This window comes from Polistes fuscatus, unplaced genomic scaffold (genome assembly GCF_010416935.1).
Source record: "Polistes fuscatus isolate 324 unplaced genomic scaffold, CU_Pfus_HIC Scaffold5, whole genome shotgun sequence".
NCBI lineage: Eukaryota > Metazoa > Arthropoda > Insecta > Hymenoptera > Vespidae > Polistes > Polistes fuscatus.
This window is the reverse complement of record NW_025113129.1, coordinates 1,745,414-1,767,419: the sequence shown is the minus strand read 5'-3', so window position 1 is coordinate 1,767,419 and position 22,006 is coordinate 1,745,414. Positions and strand designations below refer to the sequence as shown.

At 30.9% G+C, this 22,006-nt stretch overlaps 1 protein-coding gene across 2 annotated transcripts in view; it reads right to left on the bottom strand.

Annotated features, from left to right (window-relative positions):
• The window catches only part of LOC122522193 (transmembrane protein 132E), a 128,180-nt gene that overhangs the window by 83,382 nt on the left and 22,792 nt on the right, over nucleotides 1-22,006 (bottom strand). The window lies entirely within an intron of this gene.

Below are 22,006 nucleotides of genomic sequence, written 5' to 3'. Positions count from 1 at the left end.
AGTTTAACGTAGAAAAAATTTTCCCCTTCTTTTTTTTTTTTGCCAGTTCGATCAAACTTATATTTTTCTACTTTCAGTATCTTTGGGGAAACTTTTTGGAAAATAATTAGACTTTTTAAACTTTTCAATTCGAGTTCGTATCTATACGAAATGATATTATAACTGTTTGATTCTTTTTGTTTTGTTTTTTCGTACTTTTGTGGTTGGGGTTAATTTTTAGACTTTTCTTGTAGCGTGTGGGTTTTTTTTTTAGTTTTATAATGGTTTGCTTTGTGAAATGTAAAGAACATTTCCTTATTTTCAATTAATATATTATTTGTTATATAATACTAATACTATTTCTTTGTGTGTGTGTGTATCGAAAAAATATAATTAATTTGTATTAAGAAAGAACAAATTTTGTAATTTTATGTACGGTGAATTCACAAAAGACAAAAATAATTAAATACACTAATTTCAATTCTTTTTCTTTCGTATTTAAAATTACAACAATTAAATTGAATACAAATTAAATAAAACTATTTGAACAAAATTAAATGTTTCACGTACTTTTTCTTCTTAATTTTACGTTAATTTAATTTATAACGAATGAAAAAAAAATTATAACATATTAAATTTTCCATGTAAAAAGTATAGTAAAAATAATTCCAAAGTATAATATAATAATCTTGCAAGAATATTCTATTAAATAAAATTAAAAAAAAGAAGAAAGAAAAAGTATAAATTAAATCAAACCGAATGTTCGCGTAACCGTGAAAATTGGAAAAAGGTATTTGCTTAATGTGCAAGGGAGAAAGAAAATGGGAAAGAAATTAAAGCAAACGAGAACAAAAATTAGAAGAAAATAAAAGAAATAAAAAGAACAATCTTGCAACGAAGGAACCAAATGATACGGAAAATTTCAAGGACGAGTGAGTGTTTACCACGTGAAACGTATTATTACGGTTCACGAATTTATGTGTGTATGTGTATGTGTCTCTGTGTGTGTGTGTATTCTGTGCTAAAAAAGTATACGAAAAAATACAGATAGAAAATTAAAAAAAAATAAAGAATCGAATTGCAATGACACGTGAGGGGGGTAGAGGGGGATCAAATTAATGACGTAATTAGTAAATTTAACGGATGTTGGGTTAAATCGTTCGTTCGTTCGCGAACCGAAACGGTTTTACAAATTGAGACGTGCTTCTAACAATAAATATTAACGAAAATATATAAATAAAGATAGTATAATAAAAAATTCAATCGCAATGACGCGAACGTGAGATAACAACGAAATTATTGTAATAAATATGACGGATTATAATTACATCGTTCGTTTGTAAAAAAAAAATAGAAAAATTCACGAAAAACGAAATGTGAATTGGTTTTAAGGATAACCAAATATAACACGTTCGAATTTATTATAAAATATTATTTCGAATTCGAATTCTCGAATGAAAATAATAAATTCGTCAAATTTTATTCGCGATAAATAAAAAAACGATAATAATATAATATAATATTATACATTTAATTAAATAAAATCTGTAGAAATATTTGAGTGAAATATAATCGAAATAAATGAATTAAAACGGAAACGTTTCTCCCCTATTTTAATTATATTTTATTTATTGGAAATTAAAAAAAGAAAAGAACAATATATATGTATGTATGAAATAAATTAAATTCCTTATTTGAAAAATTTACGTAAAATTACGTAATCGATAGAAAAATGAATAAAAAATCCAAATAAATGAAATAAATATTAAATGTAATTTTTTTCATTTGTTTTAAATAAATAAAATAAATTAAAAGAAGAAAAAGAAAAATAGAAGTAAGAAAACGAAGTGAGACGTGTTGAAAGAATTGAAATGAAAATAATTAAGAACAAAATATATTCAATAAATATCAATAAACGCGTTAGTATAATAATAACATACAATTAGATATATAAATGGAATTTTGAACAAAGTCTTGGGGTACAAAAAAGAGAAAACACAATTTCTAACGAATACTCGTTGAGACTTGATTTCATTTTCAATGGTCAACGCCCGATAAAAGAAAAAGGGAAAAAAAAAAAAAAAAAAAGAAAAAAGAAACGAAACGAAACGAAATGGAAAAACAACCAACCAACCACCTAGTCGAACACGAAACGCAACGAAATTCTTTTTCCTTTTCTTTTATTCCTTTCTTTTCTTTTCTTTTCTTTTCTTTCTGACACAGAGTACACCTAATTGCATGTAGCAAAGTAGTAATACACTATACCTACGTGAGTTACTATACTCCTGTACAAACCTAATTCATTCGATGTATACATATCGTAAATACTGTCAGAATAAAAAAAAAAAGAAAAAAAAGTAAATAAAAAAGGACTAGTATATTTTATCCGAAAAATTAGGAACCTTCGATGTAACTATGCGCGTCGACGTAATCCGATTGGCTCGTTACGAGAAACGTTCTAACCTAAAAAAGAAAAAAAAAAGAAAAGTAACATCGGAAAGAAGAACACGAAATCAAACATCCGATAAAACGAAATTAGGATTCTCTCTTGGAAATTTACTTGGGGGGCGGGAGGGGGGTGGGGGTAAATTTTGTCTACACCGATGTGGTGAGTTAGAATTCGTTGTTTACCTACGCCTTTGTTAACCTAAATTTCAAATACTGATTCGAATTCCTTTTTCTTCTTCTTCTTCTTCTTCTTCTTCATCTTTTATTTGGAATTTAATTTGCAAATAAGAAAATTAAAGTTTGATCGGTTCGATTGAATTTTGACTTTTATATATGTATCTATGAAAAAAAAAAAAAAGTAATTTAAAAGGTCAATCTTTGATGGGCAAATACAAACATTTGTATTTTAAAGTAAAATTAAAAATAATCATTCAAATTAACCCGCTTCAAGATATTTAATATTCAAAAACTCCGATTAACGTATTTCCACTTTAATCCTAAATTTCGAATACCAACTCGAACTTTTGTTTCTAATTTGAGATATATATATGTATATACAATGTCGAATAATTATTCAGAATTATTTTGATTTGTAATTCACACCGCATATCATTATTATTATTATTATTATTATTATTATTATTATTATTTCGAAATTATTTTTCCGTGAACTTATAAGAATATTCATTAACACGTTTGTATAAGAATTTATGTCAATTCGTTTGATAAATTAACAAACAAAACAAAAAATATACATTTATTACACAATATGAAATAAGATGAACAATATACGATGGTTATATAATATTATTAGATATGATTTTGAAATAGGTAATAGAGGGGAGGAGATGGGAGTAAAACCATTTGTATTCAGTCTACATCTACATTGGATGTTCGGGGATTGTATTTTATACGAAGACAAAAAGCACCAATCCAACTAGACCAACAACATGATGGGGACTATAGTAACACTCGGTGGGAGTTGTTGGATGGGTAACATTCTTTCTTATGGATGCCATGAACATCACGTGGACAAGATATAGTGTTGAATTTTATGATAAACGAAAATATCTAAACTTATACCCTTTCCCCCACCCCCCCTGAATGATTTCATCAAATATTTTATATTATTTTATACGATAATAAGTTAAACTTGAATGATGCTGTAAAATAAAATAAAAAATGGTACAAATATGAATAAACAAAAAAATCATATAGTCATATACAGGGTGTCCCACATAACTCTAGTCACGATTTTTCAAATACTTGCGATAACCTGACAACAAAATACTTTAAACAAAAGTTGATCTGTTTTTGATTGACTATACATTGCAATAAAAAAAGGTTGGAAAAAAATTGTTGGTTTTAATTGACTTATGTGTGTATTGTATTGTTACTTAAACAAAACACAAACAGTTCGCTTTATACAGGTGCCTCTCTGGGTACTTTGCAGCACACAGATTTGCTACTTCACGTGCATTCCTTTTACATTCGCTAAATATTAGCAACATAACCTCTTTTCACTGCTAGTATACGTTTTCTACAAGTTAACATTAACGTATTATAATATAGAAAATTATTTAATCAACATAATTAATATTACTTATTTAAAATCACCAAAATGAAAAAGGTTAATATTTAATAAATATATTTTCAATATAAAATTTTGTGGACAATATTTGTTTGCCTACGAATAATTGGACGTTATTTTTTGATGATCCCAAAGATTTATTCTAGTTTTGTATTCCTTTGACAGTAAAAAGGATTAACATTTTATTTATATAACTAGAAATAACAAGCGGAAATTTGTAATATCTAGGCAGGTAACATGAGAGTAGTTAGTAATAGTAATAGTAATAGTAATAGTAGTAGTAGAGTTGGTGCTTGATTTATTATGCTATTTCAAAACGTTAACCCAGGAGTATAATTATCTGCGACGCGTTATTCGAAATGTTCTTGATCCCTGAAATGTTGTTCGAAATATTACGAATTCACTCATCGTAATAACAATATCTGAGCATAACGGATATATTATTTAATATTATTTCTCGGTATAGTACCTATATGTATATATAGAATATTCGATAAAATGTATACCTTCCGGGAGAATTCTCTGAGAGAATGACAGGGTAATATTATTAAATTCACATTTATTCTATCCACTGGATGATATACAGTGATAAATTCGATGCTTACACCTGCTCAAAACATTTAAACGCTGAACCATGTTAATGATAATCGTTAATAAAATATAACAATGTAAAAAATATATATACATATGTACAATACACATAGATAATGTGTCGATAATTATGACGACAGTGGATTAATTAATATTGAAAAAAAATATATATGTCTCTTCATTTGTTATTATATTTATAATAATAATTAGAGCTTGGTGTACAATCTAAAAATTCGTATAGATTTTAATCTATTAAATAAACAATCGAAATATTTGTTTCATTTTTTTACTGTATACGTGAATATTTGTTTTTGTAGTTAATTGTTTTTTAACAAAACTTTTTTTTATTTAGCGTTAATTTAATAAATCTTAAAATTAATATAACTATATAATAAATATTTATTAATTTTTTATACGAAATAACTAATATAAAATCTTCTATCGTATTTTCACATAAATCTAACACATTAAATTATAATTATAATAATAATTAAAATAATATTTTTTATATAAAATATATAAATCAAAATTATTTCATTAATTTTTGTTTTAATCCACCTGATAAATAAATGTTAACATACGATTTATATAAAACAGAGAAACCTACTCGAGTGTAAAAGAACTTTTTGAATTTTCATCGAACACTCGTGAGCTCGTTCAGGCGTGTAATAAACGTAGGAAGAATGTTTTATATCTAAGGACCCGTACTTATATCGATAATATCAAACTTACTCGTCAACTTGAAGTAAAAAAAAGAAGAAATACAAAAAGAACAAGAAAAGAAGAAGTAGAAGTAGAAGAAGAAGAAGAAGAAGAAGAAAAAACGAAAATATATTACAAGTAAGAATGAAAGTTTTCCTTTAGGTTTAATCAATCTCGACTATCATTTAATCTTGGGTACCGTGTCACGTTCTTCGTATCAGGTGGTAATGTTCTCATTTTCCTTGGGATTATAAACCAAGGGAACTTGTTACACATGTATCGTACCCAACATATACACATGCACACGCACAAAGAAGAAAGACAGAGACAAACAGACGGACAGACACGAATGAACGTATACTTTGGAAAAAAAAAAACAGAAAAAACAGAAAAGATAGAGAAAGAAGGATGAAAATGAAGAAGAGAAAGAATGATGAACATGGAAAAGAGAAACGAGAATACATCGGATAGATCGTTCACGTAGATATATCGGACAGATGTCGTGTTCAGTACGCGAATGTTGAAACGAATGACAGAAGAGAAATGAGAACGAAAATGAGGGAAGGAACTTTTAATACTAGGCTAGGTATATGTCTGTGTCTGTGTTTGTGTCTGTGTCTGTGTTTGTGTCTCCATGTGTGTGTGTGTGTGTTTTCAGATATACATTATATTCAACTTTTTATTACACTTTTGTCAAATTTAGTGTCAATCGCAACTTCGTCAAATTAATTACTAAATGGTTTAAGTTAAACTATATTTTAAAGCATAGCTTTCTAATTGTGTAAGTCATCGTTAAAATGAAGATACCTGAAATTCTTGTTTAGATAATACAAAATTAGTGTGATTTTAATACCAAAGAAATCATCCTAAATTATTCCACAATTATTCTGGAATATATTCGTGATTTTATTTTCTATTTCTAAATTATTTTCATTATATATATATATATGTGTGTGTGTATATATTAGGAATTTTAATAGAAAAATTTTCAATGATAAAGTACCATTATTCGGGAAGATGATTGATGTACGTTTTAAGAAGATAATATTACGAATAATAAAAGATGAAGATAACAAATCAAATTTCCACGATGAATTATTATTCGATTTAATTACATACCCGATTGAAATTTTTCTTCGACCATTAATTATTAACCTTACCTTCCTTCCTACCTACCACCCCCCCCTCCCATAAAACTAACTTATTTCTTTATGACAGTAACAATATTCAACATAAAAAGGAAAAAACGAGAGAAAGAGAGCTGGACAATCGTATCCACTTAAAAAACAATTATATCATTCGATAATAGTACTCGAAAAAAAATAAAAAAAAAAAGAAACGAATTTCTTTTAAACAAAGTTAAAGCAGACATACTTATGATAATACTCGTACCAACAATAGGATAATAAGTCTTCCCTATGTTTCAAAGACAATCAAACGAAATCTCGAAGTAGTAGAACACACACACACACACACATAAAGAGCAAATTCCCAGCTTAAACATTGATCCAGATCGTTTCACTTACGTTGACAAACCTTGGATTATCGAACGGTCACGAAAGCATGCTTAGTAATGTTAGCGTGACGTATACTTGAGATTCCATGGATGTACCATTGGGACTATAAAAGGGAAGAAAGAGGGTATATGCTCGTTTCTAAGTTTTCCATTCTCTCATTCATTCCCCTTCCCTATCCCCTTACCCCCTCTTCCTACTCTCTGCACATACCCCTTATCCCTCCTTCACGCCAACCCCTTGCCTGATTCTCTTCATTTTGTCCCTTTCTCTAAACTTTGAATCTATATATATAATAGTACATACACACTGTTGGTATGTACATGCACACGTGTATGGAATGTGCATACCCACTAAACGCAAGATCGTGGACCAGATTCGTCGTTTCCGTGCTTTCTGAAATGAACGCAAACCGGAAACGGGATGATCTGAATAAAGAAAACATCGTACTTAAATTAGGTATGGATATATATTATATTTTCTATATTTTTATTTACTCTATTTATTATATTATATTACTATATATTTATAAAATATGTATATAGAATTTATATAATTAAATAATTTAATATAATTATATATAAATATATAAATAATTAAATATAATTATATAAATAATATTAAATATAATTATATATTACCAATAAATTTTTTTTTGGATTAACACAAAAGACAAATCGTGAATCTTATAGGGAAAAAAAATAATAATAATGAATACGAACGAATATCGTGTTCGGTTTTCTATTTTTGTTTTTTTTTTCACAGTATTCACACTAAAATAAAGCGAGAAGGAATGATTCTAATTAAATGGATGATGTGAAAGAAAAAAGAATAGAAATATGGGTATAGTGCATGGGAAAATATTAGGTGTAAATATGTATGTTAAATTAAAAACAATGCATAAAAATGTAGTTACAGTTTCTGGTTTTCCTTTTCTTTTCTTTTCTTTTCATTTCTTTTCTTTTCTTTTATAGCGTTGAACAACTTCGAAATATATATATATGAATATTTCATATATGCAGTACGTTGCACTCTGACCAACCTGGGTAAGGAGCACGCGTACGTTTGGGTATTCCGGAAGTCGCATAAGTAATTCTAATGCGACGGAATGTGCATAGACACAAAGACTGACCCTTTCGAAATATTCTCTTCCAACTTCCTTCCTTCTAATTCCATTTATTATTATTTCTTTGTCTCTTTATCTAACCGTTTCATCATCCGACCGAAAAAGAAAAGAAAGAAAGAAAAAAAAGACAAAAAAAAAAATATATATATATATATACATATATAAAAAATAAAACAATTTATAATAACAAATTTGAAAAACGAAATAAAATAATAATTAAGCGTGAATGAAAGAAGAATGAATTAAAAGAAAAGAAAAAAAAAATAGAAAAGATACATTAACCGGTTTGAACGAGAAGTAGCAGGAAGGTATAGGACGGGTGGGTGGTGGAAGGGGTGAGAAAAAAGAAAAAGAAAAATAGGAGGGGGTGGTGATGGTGGAAGAGAACGATTTTCTCAACACGGAATTCGCTAAACTGCATTTTTCCGCGACTAACGAGCTTTTTCGCAGGTACTTGGCCCTATGCTCGAACACACACACACACACACACACGCACGCACGTATATCATACAGACACGGTTGAAATGCGACGCTGGTTCTATGGAGGGAGGCTCCATTTCACGGAGTTACCAAGTACAAAGGGCATCTCTCTTTCTCTTACTCTTTATGTTTCTCTCATTCCTTTTTCTGCTTCTTCTTCTTCTTCCTCTTCCTCTTCCTCTTCTTCTTCCTCTTCTTCTTCATTTCTCATTTCTTTGCTCTTTCCCACTCTAGCACTACTAGGAGTAAGTACTTACTTACGTTGTGCAACACGGTTCCAAGTATTAAACGTTTCAAAGCTGCAGAAACGGTCTCGAATATACGGCAATGCGGGTGTTCGCGCGTCTTTAATGAACGACAACGTCTAAAACATATAGGACCTATATGCATGCATGCATGCATGCACCTATGCACGTATGTATTCATGCATTCATGCATTCATGCATACACGTGTACACATATATTAAATGCAACTGTATTTAATATGGAAATTCTGTATAATATATCTCGACAAGTAAACAATGCAAAACTATCAAATAATCATATTAACGTGTGTGAGCTTTTTGTTGTCGAATAAATGCCACTCAACTGAAGAAACATTGTTCTATCTTATGTTGTATTTTCAACGTCTGTGTGTGTGTGTGTGTGTATGTATGTTAATGTTTTTAACAGACTAGTTGAGAATAGGTTAGAAATTTGTTACTTTTAATTTTATCGAATAATATTCATTATTTTCCGCGTGATTTTTTTTAAACGTTCACATCGAAAAGGAAATTTATCGATATATTTTTGTTATAATTTCTTTATTTTTCATGTCGAATTAATTTGACAAACTTTACAGATGTGTTTTTAGCTGCATCCGCCATATTGGATGCCATATATTAGAGTCGCCATTTTGAATTTATTGGAAATATTCTTTCTTTTTTACTATAATTTCGAGACACTTGAACTTTTACGAAATCAACTTGGAAGTATTAAAATTTAACTGAATTTTCATTTAAAAAAAACAAAATTAAGTGTTCCATATTAAATACAATTATCGTACATTTATAGGTTATGTAGAAAGAAAAGGTAGTAAATATTTGAGTAGGTGTTCAAAATTAACCCATGTGCACCATTAACCCATAACTTTGTTAACAAAATTATAACTGAAGATTATTATGTACAAATGAAAAAGATATTGTTGTAATTCTATTAATTAAATTGATTAATATTGATAAACTATGTTATACTTTTCTTGTCTTGATAAAATAGCTTATGGGACACCCTATATATATATGCAAGTGCAGATGTGCAAGTTGCGATAACTCGATTTTCTAAAAACCACCAGGTTCCATTAATTATACCCTTCAGCGAGCGAGTCTCGTGGATATCGCTGACTCTTGTAACTATTTTTTTGTCAGACCACCCTCACGACCTCCGGAGGATAAAGGACAAGAAATAAAGAAAGAAAGAAACAGAGAAAGAAAGGAAAAAAAAGAAGAGAGAGAGAGAGTGAGAGATTTATCGTTGAAAATTTAACTGGAAACTATCATCTATCAAGAACAAGTATTAAATCTACAGATTACGGGAAAATGAAAGATTAGAAAAATGTTTGTAACAAGATATGAGATAAATATAATGAAAGATTTAAAAGAAAATAAATTTATTTAAACGTTAAAATATATGATAAAAGAAAAATACAAAAAAAAAATCGAGAGGAGTTGTTTAAATCGGTTTAAACGTTATTTCAAGTGGCAAACTTTTGAGAAATAAATAAATAAATAATTAAAAGAAAAAATAAGTATAAAGATAAAAAGGGATAGAGAAAGAAAGGAATACCTATAAAAGATTGAAAAGAAAAGAAATTTATAAATTAAGAAAAAACAAAAAATAATAAAGAGGCTCGTTCAAATGGTTTCGACGTTGTATTCAAATAACCAAATTTTGCCAATAAATAAATAAATAAATAAATAAAAAGATGAAAAATATGAGAGAAAGAGAGAAGAAGGATAGAAATGAGTAATAGGAAGAGGGGAGGGCTGAAATAAAAGGGTATATGGACAAAGAGAAAAGAAGTTAAAAGAAAGAAAGTAAAAAAAAAAAAAAAAAAAAAAAAGAAAAAAGAAAAAAAAAAAAAAAAAGGAGGAAAAATGAAAGAAAAGAAGGCAGAGAAAGTATAAGAGTAGGTCTGAGTGGGCTACCACCGTCGGCACTCGCGGTGTACTCCTATAGTGCCACTTGTTTTCATCCCTCCCTATACCTTATATACCAAACGAGTGAGAAAGAAAAAGAAAGAGGGAAGTGTATGAGGAGAGCAAGAAGAGGGGGAATGAGGAAGAAGAAGAAGAAGAAGAAGAAGAAGAGGAGGAGAAGAGGAGAAGGAGGAGGAGGGAAAAGAAGAGTAGCTTACGAGAGACGATCTCGTCTCGAGTATTCACTGCAACCTATACTACGTTGCAAAGAAGAAACACCACTGTGGAAACGTGCCCAGTGGCACTCTCTTTTTCTTGGATATCATGCTGAATGATAGTAGAAGTCGTCACCACGAGCCGACTATTACTTTTCGACCTTTATTCGAGACTCCTAGTCCGTAAAAGGACCGGAAACTTGAAGAGTTTCCTTCTCTTACGTCTCTTATTCTTTTTCTTCTTCTTCTTATTATTATTATTATTCTTATTCTTTACTTTAGTTTTAACTGAATCTTAACGAACTTATATATAATATGTTCAAGTGGTACTATGTATTATATTATTTTTCACTCTGTTTTTCATTCTATTTTATTATTAAACCGTTTATGCATTAAACAATACAAATACTTTTACAAATCGATAAAATAACTGTTGAACAAATTATTCCATTGAACAATTATATTAAGAAGAAATATTTCCTCTAAATAACCGGGTGATAATTAAATTAATTTAAATGACTAATCGTTATAATTTGGACTGAACATGTTTTACCTACCCTAATAATAATAATCATCATCATTATCATTATCATCATCATCATCATTATCATCATAATTAGCACCAATATAACCTAGTTTCTTTAGTCCACTATTGGACAACCATTTAATTAGGATAGGAAATGGTATAGGATGAATATCATGGTTTATAGGTAGGATTTTTAGGTTAGGACATGATTTCTCCCAATGTTCTTGGAATTAGGAAAGAAATCAATGCTCGCGTGGGCAGAGTCACATCCCCGAAGTAGACCTGTTTCCTATAATTGTGAACAGTGTCTACCCGCTACCCTAAACTACCTATTACAACCTTTATAAATCTGTCGTATATAATTTATAACCTATTTGTACTCTCTCGGTTGTCAGCAATATGGCGACGTTGAAAATCAATGTATTATAATGTCGTCAAATTGTGTAGACATCGTAATATTATTATCTCAACACGTAGTTTCAAATAACAGGAATCTTCTTGCATAAAATATTTTTCACTTTTAATAAACTAATTAGTAACAAGTACGAGTAGAAACAAATATTAGTTAATTAGAAACTTTCTGTCATATTTAGATTCGTTTAACGTTCATCTTTATTGATTAAAACGTACACCAACTTTATCCGTCATACAATATTCTATTATAATATTCTATTATAGTATAATATATTCTTTACTTAAATATCATATAACTAAGAAAATTCGTCTCGATTTAATCAATATGAAAATATACTCGTGTATACGACTAAAACTTATCACAAAATAGCAAAAACTTCAAACGAGTACGATCGCTTCGAATTATTTCAACGCTCTTGAATAAATAAATACTCTCCAAAGAAAAAAAAAATGTCTAATTACGCTTGATATTAAAAATGAAATTTCAAAAAAAAAAAGAAAAGGATCGTTTGGAACGATTAAAACGAGTTCTATGCAATAATCTCGTATCAGAAAAAACGATTGACTTTCCCCCCACCCCTCCACCTCCTCCTTCTCCTCATTAACAGCGTAGTATACTTAAGAGATATATAAAATCGCATAATCGTTTTAAAATCTGTCGATCTGGCGCGGTTTTAATACGATCGTTAATAACGTTGCTCGTAAAAGTCATCAGGTTGGTTGGTTGGTTGGTTGGTTGGCTAGTAGTAATAGTAGTCAGTTCTCGTAGCTTGCAAGCAAGCAACCAAGCAAGCAAGCAACCAAGACCTTCTATTGCCAAGAGCCAATATATTCCGCAAGCGAATTCGTTGCAATTCTAATCGATAGAAGGCACATGTATATTCTAACAGGAACCAGCAGAACGCGCCTAGGGACTCACTAGGTTCTCTATCACGGGATATATTCCTACGAAACCGGTAGCCACGATCGATATATATATATACATAGGATGCACAGAACCCGTGATACGATTCCAACTCGATAAGACAAACGAGTAAATTAGGTAGGACGACTAGGTTACTCTCTTCAACTGAATAAGTATTGTGACTTGATAAACAGATTACCTATCCCACTGAAGGAATGCGGGTTCTAATTGATTCCGAGAACTGCCCAATTCGATACTCTTCTTCTTCTTATACTTTGGTTTAACTTTAAACCAGACTTTGACTTACTTACCATTAGTTTAGGTTATTGGGTTGAAGGGATCACGTTTTAATCATATTCAGGTTGCTAGGAAAATTTTTTAGATGATTTATAAAATATTTTTAGACAAGTCAATATTAATTGGAATATAGTACTGATGTAAACTATAAAGTACGTTTGTTTTACGATTAATATTGAGGTATAAGAATATCTTATACAAATATGTCATAAAGATTCTACATTGTGAATTTATAGGTGATATAAAAAGTTCCTATAATTCAATTGTATGTATCTGATAGATAATCATCATCAACAAATTAACATCAGAACCAACTGGTATTGATTACAACAAAAACAACAGATGTTCCAAAGTTGAACATGACGTAGCAGACAAACTAATACATAATTCCTAAAAACTTAATAGTCAATTCCTGAACCGTTCCAACATGTATAAAGGCCTCTACATTCGCGAACTAAGACCAAAGTTAGAATATAGTTCAAGGTAATACGAAACAAGCTACTACTACTATTACTAGTACTACTATGTAACAAAAATAAAAAGTTTGATCAAATTCAAGCTTACTTATATCGAGATAACACAACAACTTCCTAGAAATATTATTTCTATTAGAAACTATATAGAACTATTAGAAACTATTAGAAACTTTAGGAATATAATTTAAACAAACAACTATCTCTTTCATCTTTTTGAACAAATCCAAGGAATACAACATGACGAAATAGTACCTACAACGAAGGACAACGTGAAGTAGTAGCAAAGTAATCGGAGATCTTAAACACGTACGATCGAAGTTGATCGACCGGATAAATTTACCTTACACTGAGATACCTATCATTGGAAGCTAGAAAACCTAAGGTAGCGATTCGTTCCGATCATTTAACGCGTTCATACAAACCCATACACACACACATACATCTACACATAAAACACGACAAACGATCTTTCATTCTGTCAGAAAAAAAATAAGAAACTTTATTCAAGAATATATCACCTAATGCATAAATAGTCAAACCTAAGATATATCTTCTTAGTTTTCATCTTCTTATTTTTCTTGTTCTTTTTAGATTCTAGAAAAGCTTTCTCATTGGTACTTAAGTTTCAACCTAACACAACTGGGTAGAATTGTGCACGTTAATGGTACTGTATGCTTGATACAATCGATGAGTTTCCAATCCACGTTTCGGAATCTACATTCCACCGTACTATACCGTACCCGTACCCGTACCCGTACCGGATCTTCTATTCGAATAACGCAAACCCTAGCCCGCTTGATTAACGGTCGAAGACGATAAAAGCATTTTCCGAACTACCAACGTTCGCTTCCTGACTTATTGCTCTTCTGTATGCTCTTGCATTTATTCACGTTACCAGACACTCTCTCTCTCTCTCTTTCTCTCTTTCTCTTTTGGTAACAACGAAATGAAATTCTACAGCAACAGACGTTATACCATAGTTCCCAACTTTTCCATGGAAACCGTTCAGAAGAACGATGTTTTTGGTTGGCAAAAGTACTTTTCTACTTGTTTGCAAATATTAATGCACAAACCACTTTGTTTCTTTTTTTTTTACATACCAACGTTAATGTATATGCATATAACGAATGCACGCATACATAAACATATATATGTGTATGTTTGACGCATAAAAATTCGCAAGAGTATTTGGTAAAAAAATGTTTAAATAAAAAAAAAAGAAAGAAGAATAATAAAAAGATGGTAGTTGGATTATTCGACCATTTTCTAACGCGATATATATATATATATATGTGTATTTATTTTCCCAGGTAATAATTTTCTATATTATCTTTTTTATCTTTTCTTCCAGCTATATTTTTCTTCCTATTTGTTTTTACGTGACTTTTTGTTGTTATACAGTTGACGAGTGTGTGCCACGTAATAAAATCGTTAATTATTTTAAGTGCCGTTTCCAATTAAAACTAATTAAATCCGCCTATTTTATCCCAACGTATAGTGGCATCGATAATTTCACTTTAACAAGAATAGACGTCATTTAATTAACTGCTTTTCTTCTTCTTCTTCTTCTCTACTGTGCTTTTCACGTTATCCAAGGAAACAACGCTTAGAGAACAAGTGTTGTCATTACTTACATCGTAATACTTCACTTGTTAACATATACGTATGTTCGTTTATTCTTCACCGTAATGGAAGAATAATCCCTTATCCTATTCCCACACAGACGTTTTCCATTACTATTTATTTTTAGTAAACCCAACAAGTTTATTTTAAACATTTACTTTTATCTTTCTCATTTATTTATTTTAACTTATAAAACAGGTAGATTTTTTTTTTCTTTCATTCTAACTCCATTCTCGTTTATTTTCAAATACGTATTACTATAATTACGCTATTTTTAAACTTTTATTACTTTTTTCCTATCCTCCCACTACCCAATCCTTTCTAATTGGATTTTTAATAAATATTTATTCTATTGACTATAATTATTTTGATTATTATATATATTATATATTATAATTATTATATGTAATTATTTATATAATACTAATTATAAAAAACTGGTGTGTGTACTTATGTACGCACGTAGGAAGTTATACTTCTTTTGCGTATCAAAACAAATATAACCTCAATAACCTCAAAAATAACTAAAAAAAAAAGAAAGGAAACATATTTCAATCGATCGATATTACATATATAAGAAAGAATGCAAAACAAAAATACGTACGCACGTAAGAAGTTATACTTCTTTGCCGTACCAAAACGAACATAACCTCAATAACCTCAAAAATAACTTCAAAAATAAACTTCAAAGAACAGAAATAACTTAAAAGAAAAAATAATTATTATATATATATATAAGAAAAAGAAAAAAAAAGAAAAAAGAAAATATCAAAATATAGATATCAGTCCACACTAAATATAAGGGAGATATATCGAATTACTTTATGCGTCAACGGCCATGGCGCTGTGATAGCATTGGTTCCCGCTCGATCATTTAAGTCAAGCAGCGCTGAGTACGATTAGTACTTGGATGGATGACCCGCTTGAGAAAAAATGGGAAGAAGAAGAGAAGACAACTTCATGCCCGTAAACTTGAAATCGTTTTGCCGCGCGTCATAATAACGACAAACTTCATGGTGTCGTTTTTACAGACGCTCGGAAAAAAATCACTCCCATTACATTTTCCCAAACGCGCCAAAAGAAGTATAACTTCAATAATTTATACCAATTCTCTTAACTATAATTATTTTCACTTATTAATATATATATATATATATATGAAAATACTTGCTAATTGGAAAACACCCACCCTTAAGAGTTTCGATGAAGTAAACGAAAAAAAAATGAAAAAAACCAAACGAGAAAAGAAATATAAATAAAAAAAAATATACAATATACTCGTTATTACAATTTCATTAATTTCTTTAATTTCTCGGAAGGGTTGTCATCCTTGGAAAAATACAAGAAAAAAAAAACAACGAAAACGAAAAATGAAAGAAAAAGGCTAATCGCGTTACCGTTATTTTCCTCGTTCGCGTTAATTTTGTTTGTTTTGTTCGTGTCTCTCAGGAATTTGCAAAAAAAAAAAAAGAAAAAGGAATATAAGGGTAGAGAAAAAAAAAGGAAGGAAAAGTTAACAAAAGCAAACCTCACACTAACGTGCATTTCGGATTAAACGACTCGTTAGTAGAGGGGTGGAGGGTAATCAGAATTGTTGAATAAACGATACGCTTATCGTTTATTTTCCTATTAATAATCCCCCATACCTACCCCTAGTACTATTTCTCTCTCTCTCTCTCTCTCTCTCTCTTTCTCCCTTTTTTCTCTCTTTTTCTCTGTGGTTCGCGCACACGAGGCTTTTATTATCGACGCCATTGTTCCAATGCGATTGCGGAAAATATACATTGCGGAAGAATAATGGATAAAGCAGTTATTGACGCTTTGCAAAATATCGAAATAAACAGGTGAAAACACACAAAAAAAAACCGTACAACATCGGCCAAAAATTTTCAACACTCCCACCTCCCTTCTTCTTCTTTTTTTTTTTTTAACGAAAAAAAAACAGAGAGAGAGAGAGTGTGCGAAAGTGTGAGAGGATTTTGAAATGGACAAACAAAAAAAATATATAGAGAATATTGGTAGAAAATAATAGGATGATGATGATGATTAATAATGATAACGAATGATTAAATTGGTTCGATTTAAATGCGCAACAATTTGTAAAGAGAAGAAAAAGAAACATTAATCACTCGATTCGCTTCCGTTTTCCATTGTACGATTGGTCAATGGTTATTTCGTTACGAAATTTTTTGGACAAAATTAAAAAAAAAATTCGTGTCCAGTTCGTGCGATTAACGGATTATACGAATATTTTTGGATACTGCTATTATTTCATAAAAAAAAAAAATTAGAAAAAAGAGAAAAAACAACGCAAATCCCTGGGTAAGGGAATTTTATTAACGCGTTAACCGATGCATTTTTTACGCGCCATTTTTTGAATTAAAAGAAGAAAAACAAAATAACAGGGGAACGAAGAGAAAAAATACAAAAATGAAAAAAAAAGATAATAAAAATATTAATATAATAAATAAATAAATAAAAATAAATTATATATATATAAATATTAATAAATATTAATATATATAATAAAATAATTAAATATTTATACAGTATGTCTAATTATTTAATAGAAAATAGAAAATTTCTTTCTCTCAAAAAAGAAAAAAGAAAAAAAAGTTAATTTTTACATTTGATCGAACGGGTGATACAATAAAACGAAAAAAAAAAACATTGATACGACAATTGCATTCAAACAACAGATTATCATCGAACAACGATAATAATAATTCGATACGATAAGAGAATATCAATCAACAAACGAACGAAATGAAAAGAATAAGAAAAAACAAATAAGAAAAAAATCGATTAACTAACATAACACAGATACAATAGATAGTTTAAATCGATAGATCGATTGTTTACGATTCAACAATATCCCGGCAAACTGTATTGCAACGACTGCAACGATTGCAACGACGACGACGACGACGACGACGATGACGTTGTCGGCGTCTTCTATTCTCGATCGTAAGCTTGATGGCGATTAAATAAATCATACTGTCTGTACATAAACTAGGGAACAGTCACGATCCGAAACCACCTAACTCAGAAGACCGATGCATCGGCGGATACGCTTCATAGAATAGAAATACATATACAGATGTATAACTGTATAGGTAAGATACGATTTAAACAATGATGCATAGGATATATCGTGCATGTGACTGTACATTGATGCACACCGCCACTGACAATATACGATATCTACCATAAATAAATAAAAAAAAAGAACAAAACAAAACAAAAAGTGGTTTTAATCGATTGTACATATACAGCCCCCCAATCGACTTTAAAGTTCCACGTTCTGTATTTTTATTTTTTGTATCAATCCCTCAGCCTTAACCCTACCCCCCGATAAATTCTCTTCTTTTTATTTCATACCTAAATGATGATCGATGATCCTGTATATCACTCATTTGATCACTGTATATCACTGTATATCACTTATTTCGTACAATATACGAAATAAGATTTACCATTTGACTTTAACTCTTGATTACTTTGCCCAATAGTATATTTTTAATTGCATTAAAACGCAAACCCTTAAATATCTAAATTTAATTATAAATGGACTTAGGCCACTTTCAAAATAAACGGCTCAAATAACTAACAATAAGAAAGAAAACTTGTTACTTTTATTCGGCTAACGTAATAAGGGGCGTGAAAAGGTCGAAAAGAACAAGAACAAGAACAAGAGCAAGAGCAAGAAAAACAAGAAGAACGAGAAAAGGAAAAAAGAAAAGAAAAAAAAAGGGATATCAGTCCCTTTCTTCAACAACACCACCCACGTTACCGCACTAAATTCTCTTTCTCGCAACATATATATTTCTGTTTATATACGTCTATACCTATCTATCCATCTCTTTCACTCGTTAACAGTAGCAGCTGGGGCAAGAGTTAACAGTATAACCCAGACAACAGGGATAAGGGGGATATGGGGGATATGGGGGATAGTAGGGATAAGGGGGGTTAGGTGGAGGATGTGTTACGAGATAATATACACGCGATACACGCGTCTACGGAGGCAACCAAGCAAGCCTGTAATTCGTAGGAGCGTGGAACCGTACTATACTGCTACTATACAGGTCTAACTGAGTTACGATCCGGCTGGTCGCACGTTCAGGTGAGCTGTTGAGCTACCGTACGTACGATACACACCTACGAAAACATCCTCAGACCGCAAACCTATACATCCCTCTCTCTCACTCATTCATTCACTCACTCACTCACTCACTATCTTCTATCTTCCTCTTTGAGAGTAAAATCTGGCAGGGAGGCTGGAAAACGCATCCCCAGGTGTGTTTCGTACGAGAGAAAGAAAGAGTATAAAAGAAAGAAATAGGTTCCGGTTGAAAACCGTGAGTAGTATTCCTCTTCCTCCTACCCCATTTTTCCTCTTCATTCCCTAATACATCTCCCACCCCTCCCCTCATACAAAACCCAACGAACCAACTCAGCAACCCAACGACCGACCGACCCAACCGACCAACCAACCAACCAACCGACCAACCCTCTTCTTCCTCGTCGCGTATTCTCCAGCGTTCGAGGATTTAACGATAGTTATCGTCGAGATTTCGATGCCTCGTTTCCGTGTACGGAGAAATTTATTGCACTACGGTCCACGATATTGCCCACCGTTACCCTTCTCCTCCTCCTCCTTCCTCCTACCCACTGCTGCCTAACCGATCGTTCTTCCCTCCCCCTCCCCCGCCCCATTTCCACCCTCTTCTTCATCCTCACTACGACGACCTAGATTCGTTTCCAACCAGATGGCTATGTCCGAACCTAACCGTCCATCTACGTACATTGTGTACGTACTACACGTACCAATCTAACTAACTATATACATATATACATATACATACATATATATATATATGTATATGTATATAAAGTTACATGTATGTATTACCCTACTATGTATGAACTTCTTTCCTACTAGCTAACTATAGTACATAACATCGAACGTGATCGATCGATTTCTCATGCCACAGTTTCTCTCTCTCTCCTCTCTCTCTTTCTTTCTGTCTGTCTGTCTGTCTGTCTGTGTGCACGTATGCATGCATGTATGTATGTTTGTATGTTCTGTCTCTCTGTTTGCAGGTACATGTAGGCTGTGCATTTCTATTTATATTGTTTTATTATTTTATATCCATTATTTGAATAACCATTTTGATTCTTATTTTTTTTTTCTTTTTTTTTTTTTGTTTTTTATTTTTTATTAATAATTATTCCACTCAATATTTGTATTTCTGTTTACATGAAAACAAATAAACTATTTGTACTGTATATCGGTTTTGAATATTTACACGCATATGTAGGCATTTATGTGTATATATATATTGTTGTTTGTTTGTTTTTCTTTTTTTTTTTATTGTATTCACGTATGATTATTTAATTGGAGAGAGAAAAAATCGTTTTGTGATTTTTAAAGATCGTTCCATGTTGTTTGTATAAAAGTTGTCTAATTTTAAGTGAAAAAGTTAATGAATAAAAATGAATTCGTCAGTCATTTCTCACATCGCATTATTTTAAACAATAAATTAATTTAATGTGTTATTTGGATTTAATTACTTATTATATTAAATTCATTTAAAGTTCACATTTAATCGTTTAAATATCACGAAACAAGAGATACAATAAATGACTTATAAATCACTTTCATAATTACGAGCTCACATATATATTGTACAATCACGTTTGTGTTCGTTTAATCGTGGAATAACAAAAAATATAATTTAACGAATTTAAAATAAAAATTAAAAAACAAAATCTATGATCGTACGATTAAAGTAAAACAAATCTGTTGTTTCTCCAATACTTTTCGTTGAACTTTCCTATTTAAGTATCTCACAAAAAAAAGAAAGAAAAAAAGCGACACATAAAGAAAAATTAAAGAAAAAGAAAAATCATTTCACGATTCCGATATTATATATTTTATTTCTTTTAATTTATCAAAGCACAATAAAACCTATGATCATACGATTAAAGTCAAACAAATCTGTTGTTTCTCCAATATGTTTCGTTGAACTTTCCGATTTAAGTATTTCCAAAGAAAAGAAAAGGAAAAAAAAAGAAGAGAAAAAAAAGAAAAAGAAAGGATAAAAAAGACAAAGAAGAAAAAAAAAAAAAAGAAAAAAGGTTAGGGATTCGGTGGCACCTAGACTTATTCTACGAGTCCTGGATGAAACTCGATTGAACGACTCTACGACGACATTGGAATTCGACGCTTTATTGGCCTTCGATGTTGAATCCCGAAGCCGCCACCCCTGCCAACCTCTCCACCTCCTCCTCCTCCTCCTCCCCCCGTCGTTGGAATTCTTTTTTGGATTATTGGATTTTTAAGCGAGCTCTCTAGTGTCGGGTGCTTGGACCGTTTCGCACGTACCTTCGGACAGTTTTCTCTTCGGAAAAGTCACGAATAAGGGACACCACACACATACAAAGTACACACATCACCTCCTCCAAACTACAATGCATGGGAAAACTCGAATCTGCGAATACTACTAACTGCGAATAGGGGGGGGGGGTGACCTGGTCGGACGAGAGTGCACCTATTCCCCTAAATCCAAATTCAACCACCCCCACCCTCCCACACCCCCATTCCTAACCTTGCCACTATCACACACTACGTTTCTCCAACTCAAGTTCGATAGATCGAGTATGGAAAATGTATTCAGTTTCTCATCGAAAGCTCAGTGAATTGTGGTCTAGGGTCGGGTAACGAATTCTGACGAAGGAAAATGGCTAAATTGGTGGAGGGAAAAAATTAAGTTAGATTTTTTATACGAGAAATTGATGGCACGGGTACGTAGTATCTGAATAGATAAGATTTAATAAGAATAAATATTAATGTGTTAGTAGAAATATGTATAATAATTGATATTTTATATCTGACAATGATGTTTAATTTTCTTTTTTTTCTTTTCTTTTTCTTTTTGTTTTT